Here is a 7,013-nt window from a genome sequence, read left to right on the forward strand (position 1 = left end):
TGATATGATGTATGCCTAAGTGATGCATACTTTTATGATATGATGTATGCCTAAGTGATGCATACTTTTATGATATGATGTGTACCTAAGTGATGCATGCCCTTATGATGTGTGATATGTATAAGTATGACATGTACTTTACTTTATATGGCTTGTACCAAGGGTGGGCTCCATAAGCGCCCCGGGGTCGATGGAATAAGACTCGGGCCTCGTTAGGGATGGGCTCCTAAGTGCCCCTAGGTTGATGGAGTAAGACTCGGGCCTAGTATGTTTGCCTTGTAGGGTTCAAGACTTGCTACCTTGGACCTACATAGGTTGCGCGCAATATGTAAGTGGTACATAGCCGGGATCCCCTTTAAGTTGATAATATGTTCAAGTATATATGTAAGAAGAAATGGTTTTAAAGATCATGAGACATACACATGTTTTTCGGATACATGTTTTCAAAATCATATTGCATATACCTTATGATCATGTTGTGATGATGCTATGATTTATTATATGCCATGATTAGATATGATTATGTTATGTTTCATGCTATGCTTTAAGAGCTTGATATGCCATGCTACCTTATGATGATGCTATGATATGCCATGATTAGATATGATTATATTATGTATCATGCTATGCTTTAAGAGATGATATGCCATGACTAGTTATGATTTTGTTATGTTGCATGATATGCTTAAAGAGTATGATATGTTATGCCATGACTAGTTGAGATCATGTTATGTTGAGATATTCTTTGATCATGTAATGATTTTCGGTTTTAGTGAGTAGGAAAGGAACTTACTGAGCCATGAGTGCTCATAGCTTACTTTCCTTGTACCACAGATAAAGGAAAAAGCTGGATAAGCTAAAGGAGCAGCAGGAGAGGCAAGGAGATGTGTGTGGCGGTGGCTAGGCAACCAAATAAGAACCTGCTTTAAGAACTTTTAAGAATTACGCTTTGGTTTCGTAAATTGTAGTACTATATGGGTAACTTGATGTTATGTTTCTATTTATCTTGTTATCATGTTATGGAAACCATATTAGTGTAGTTCGGATTTGAAAACAAAAGAAAAGTTTTATTAAACTAAGAAAAAAAAATTATTTCAAGTCTTCCGCTGTAATATGTACATAGAGTATCGTAGCCCCGTCCCTTAGGGTTAGCAGGGAGGGCGGGCGTTACACTGGGCTTGTACTAGAATTAGATGATTGTTGTTATGTGTCTGCCTTGACTAAGAACATAATTTCAGTTTCTTGTTTGGACAAGAAAGGATTTTCGTTTATAATAAAGAACAAATGTTATTCCGTCTATTTAAACGATATGTTCTATTGTAGTGCACCTCTGATAAACGGACTCTATTCTAGATCTTGAGAGCCCTATCTATAACATAAATACCAAGAGGTTCAAGTCAAATGACCTGAACCAAACCTACCTCTGGTACTATCGCTTAGGTCATATAAATGACAAGCGCTTATCCCAGCTCCATAAGGATGGTATGCTGGACTCATTTGATTTTGAATCATATGAGGTATGCGAGTCATGCCTACGAGGCAAGATGACCAAGACTCCCTTTAGTGGGCACAGCGAGAGAGCGACTGATTTGTTAGGACTCATACATAGTGATGTATGTGGCCCTTTCAATGTCGCTGCTAGAGGCGGTTATAGGTACTTCATCACATTTACTGATAACTTCAGTAGATATGGTTATGTGTACTTGATTACACATAAGTCTGAATCCTTTGAAAAGTTCAAAGAATTCAAGAATGAAGTACAGAACCAGCTTGGCAAGAGTATTAAGATACTTCGATCCGATCGAGGTGGAGAGTACCTTAGCCATGAGTTTCGTGACTACCTAGCTGAGTGTGGGATTCTATCCCAACTCACTCCTCCTGGAACACCACAGTGGAATGGTGTATCGGAAAGGAGGAATCGTACCCTATTAGATATGGTACGATCTACGATGAGTCACACAGATCTTCCGACATACTTATGGGGCTATGCTCTAGACACGGCAGCTTTCATTCTCAACCGAGTTCCATCCAAGGCCGTGATAAAGACACCATATAGGATATGGACTGGGAGAGATGCCCAGGTGTCTTTCATGAGGATTTGGGGTTGTGAGTCTTACGTTCGACGTCAAGTCTCAGACAAGTTAGGACCCAAATCCGACAAGTGCTATTTTATTGGATATCCCAAGGAAACTAAGGGATATTACTTCTACATTTCCAGTCAGCACAAGGTAGTTGTGGCAAAGACTGGGGTCTTTCTAGAAAGGGACTTTGTTTCTAGAAAGACTAGTGGGAGCGCGTTCGATCTTGAAGAAGTTCAAGATGCGAACAATAGCACTGATGCCTCGATGGAAATTGAACTGGAACCACAAAGTGTTGTGGATGATGTTGTTCCACAAGGAGTTGAGGAACAACAACCAGTTCATGTAGACATACCTCTTCGCAGGTCTGATAGGGTACGTCGTCAGCCTGAGAGATACTCATTTCTCTTGTCTGACCATGATGACATTGTGCTCATAGAGGATGAGCCTACCACCTATCAGGAAGCTGTGATGAGACCAGATTCCGAGAAATGGCTAGAGGCCATGAGATCCGAGATGGAATCCATGTACACCAACCAAGTATGGACTCTGGTTGATCCACCTGAAGGGGTAAAACCCATTGGGTGTAAGTGGGTCTTTAAGAGAAAGACTGACATAGATGGACTTATCTATAAGGGTCGCTTGGTAGCTAAAGGTTTCAAGCAGATTCATGGTATTGACTATGATGAAACCTTTTCTCCAGTAGCGATGTTTAAGTCCATTCGGATCATGCTTGCTATTGCAGCCTACCATGACTATGAGATATGGCAGATGGATGTCAAAACCATGTTTCTGAATGGAAACCTACTCGAGGATGTGTACATGACACAACCTGAGGGTTTTGTAGATCCACAGCATACTAGCAGAGTATGCAAGCTGCATAGGTCCATTTATGGACTAAAGCAAGCTTCTCGGAGCTAGAATTTTCGTTTCGATGATGCAATCAAACAGTTTGGTTTCATCAAAAATGAAGATGAACTTTGTGTCTACAAGAAGGTTGTAGGGGACATAGTTGTCTTCCTCATATTGTATGTGGATGACATACTACTCATTGGGAAGGACATCCCTATGCTTCAGTCTGTCAAGACTTGGCTAGGGAGTTGCTTCTCAATGAAGGACTTAGGTGAGGCATCCCGCATTCTAGGGATACAGATCTATAGAGATAGATCTAAGAGATTGCTTGGCCTAAGTCAGAGTACATACATTGACAAGGTACTCCTTCGGTTTGCCATGCAGAATTTCTGCTGATGTCACATGGCATGAGTCTTTCGAAGACTCAAGGTCCCTCTTCTAAAGAGGAGAGAGACCGCATGGATCAGATCCCTTATGCCTCAGCCATAGGATCGATCATGTACGCCATGCTATGTACTCGACCTGATGTCTCGTATGCTTTGAGCATGACGAGCAGATACCAGTCAGATCCAGGTGAAAGTCACTAGATAGCGGTCAAGAATATTCTTAAGTACTTAAGAAGGACTAAAGAATATTTCTTGATATATGGAGGCGATGATGAGCTAGCTGTAAAGGGTTACAGTGATGCTAGCTTCCAGACCGACCAGGATGACTATAGATCGCAGTCGGGGTTCGTGTTTTGCATTAATGGTGGTGCTGTGAGCTGGAAGAGTTCGAAGCAGGACACAATAGCTGATTCTACGACAGAGGCCGAGTATATTGCTGCATCAGAGGCAGCAAAGGAGGCAGTTTGGATTCGCAAGTTCATCACTGAACTTGGGGTGGTTCCTAGCATTGCTGACCCTATTGAGCTCTATTGTGACAACAATGGAGCTATAGCACAGGCGAAGGAACCTCGCTCACACCAGCGGACCAAACACATACTACGGTGCTTCCATCTCATTCGAGAGATCATCGAGAGAGGAGATGTGAAGATTTGCAGAGTACCTACAGAGGCTAACATCGCAGATCCCTTGACCAAGGCTTTGGCACAGAGGAAGCATGATGGTCACACTAGGTCATTGGGGCTTAGAGCCTACACTGATTGGCACTAGTGCTAGTGGGAGATTGTTAGCTAGAGCCCTAGAGCCAATCATTTGATGATTATATTTTGGACTTGTTGTATCATATTCTATATAAATAAAGGCATTTGATTTTTGGTTATTATACTAACTTGTATTGGTGCCAAATAAACTAAGTATAATAACGTCCTTGAGTAGAAGGTTCTCACCTATATCAATCAGTTAGTTGAACCGATAGTGAGATGATATAGGGAACACTACTCTTAATCATTCATAGTCGAGTATTAACATTTAGGGACAATGTTAATGTAATAAGACTAGCATGTAGGTCAACTCGATGACTTGATCTCACAAGTCATGGATATAGAGATATCAAGTTGACACATGGGTATGTATTGGAGAATGTATACTGAATGACCCGCCATGAGAAAGTATCATGGATCGTTATATGAGTGTCATATACTTTCTCATGTGGCTATTAGTATGACTACTAGTCCTTAGACCTGAAGTCACCATGGTTCCCTACATAAGGAGTTATGTACTTTGGTTTCGTCAAACGTCACCCGTAACTGGGTGGACTATAAAGGCGATTACTGGGTATGTAACAAATTATGCGGAGGGATGTGAGTGATGTAGATGAGATCTATCCCTCCTATATGACGGGAGTGACATCGGTATTCTTGATAGAGTGAGACCACGAAGTGCATGGCCATGCCCAAATGAGTCAATATAGGATATTGAGCTCATTTGATTTAGTGTGTCTACTTAGAGTTCAAGATTTAGATTGATTAGAGGATGACACGGTCTATGCCTCATATTGATCAATCTAGATGTCTAGGATAGAAGGACACTTGTCATATATTGTGAGGAGTCACAATTAGTAGTCACAAGGTGATATTGGATCTCAACATTCTTGTAACTTGGGTAGTAATGATGTATTGCTAGATACCGCTCATTACTTATATTTCTAAATGAGTTTAGGGGCATTGCCAACGTTACAAGAACCTATTGGGTCACACACAAAGAACAAGTGGATGGAGATTAGGTTCATATGATGAACCAAGAGGATTAGATTCATTTGATCAATCAAATTGGATTTAGAGTAATCCTAATTGGGCTAATTGAGTTGGACTCAAGTTGATTCATGTGTTCAATGAGTCTAATTTAGATTATGACTCATTGAATCAATTTAATTAAATGAATTAGATTCATTATATTAAATTGGCTTGAATTAAATGGTTGGATTAGATCAACCATGAGAGAGAGTAAGTCAAGTTTGACTTGACTTGAGAGGAAGATGAAGAGTCAAGTTTGACTTGACTTTATGCCACCTCATTCGTGAGTTGACATTAAGTGGACCAATGATGATGCTCCACATCATGATGGTTACTTAAGTGAAGTGCCACCTCATGGGAGTTACCAAGAGTTGTGACTCTTGGTATCCCATGGAGGTTACAAACCACTTAATTAGATGAAAAGAGTTTCATTTTGCAAGTATAACTCTCATTCAAGTGATCTTCCTCCTCCTAAGCTCTCTTCTTGCTCCTTCTCTTCTCTTGGTCGTGGGTTTCAAGCAAGGGAGAAGAAATGAGAGTGAATCTAATCCAAGAAGAAAGGTTAGTGAAAGTCACATAAAGATTTTAGAGGAGTGTGTTCTCTTCTTTTCTTTTCTTCTTCTTCCAATCCTACCCGAGAGCCCTAGAGAATGCTAGCACACTTGTGGTGCTCTCTTCTCCATCCTTGAGTGTTAGAGAACACTTCTTGTTCGTGTGGATATCACTAGAGAGTTGTCTACGTTGACAACTTCGAGATCCGGCGTATCGTTGGACGAGCGGGATTTGCGAGGGCACGCTTCAAAGGTATAAAATGTTTTTCCTTTGTAGATCTACTGTAGATCATAGTTTGAAACTCGTACCCGTATTTTTGAAAGTTTTTCTTCGCACGGATCCAATGGCTAGGGGTTTCGGGGTTTCCGTGACGCGGAAAAACGATTTTCGCGGCCCGAAAAACCCAACAATTTTCGCCTCAACACAAATCTCACACTTGTGTTTTGGGGAAAGGTAAAATGTAGGTATGCTTTACATGTTTATTAATCTATGTAACACATCATAGTTAATATGCCCTAGTCTACCATGCCATAAACATGAAGTCTCAAGCATATAAGTGGAAGAGATTCCATTTTTATTTATCTTAAGTCTAATGAGCATTACATTGAGCTTGAGTAGCCCATTAGATACATAACTCCTACCTACAAACATTCTATTCTTAGACAGTACAACCCTTTCTGACTCAAAGACAATGCGAAAGTCATGCTTACTTAATAGTGATCCGGATACTAGATTCTTCTGAATCTCCAGAACATACAACACATTGTTCAGAGCAAGGTACTTGCCCGAGGTCATTTTTAGCACCACTTTTCTTTGTCCCATGATGTCCGAGGTTGCTGAATTCCTTATGAACAGTTTGTCTCCATTGACTTTTTCGAAGTTATAGAGCAACTCTTTGTTGTAGCAAATATGTCTGGTGGCTCCAGTATCAATCCACCATTACTGCAAGTTCGAACCCGCCAAGTTCAGTTTAGAGATCACGGCGCAGAGGTCATCCATTTCTGGTCCTTTGTTCAGGTTAACCTCCTGCTTCTTCTTCGGCTTTCTGTACTTCGAAGATTTGTGACCCACTCGGTCATAGTTGAAGCACTTCCCAAACAACTTCTTCTTGCTAATGCCTCCTCTGGGTCTGTAACGACCCGCCTCCTACTGACTAGGCTGCGAGGCCGGACCGTTACGTTATGCTGTGCTGGACTATTAATGCGGAATGAAAACTGGCTAATTTAAAATTTTACTAAACTAAATGCTGTAAGATTTAACTTAGTGTTCTGGATGTACCTAGGAGTTGTACACATGCTAGGGGAGGTGTTTACAACTGATAATAAATTTAGGATCGATCCACAGACCGATCTACT

Source organism: Zingiber officinale, chromosome 10B (assembly GCF_018446385.1).
Source record: "Zingiber officinale cultivar Zhangliang chromosome 10B, Zo_v1.1, whole genome shotgun sequence".
NCBI lineage: Eukaryota > Viridiplantae > Streptophyta > Magnoliopsida > Zingiberales > Zingiberaceae > Zingiber > Zingiber officinale.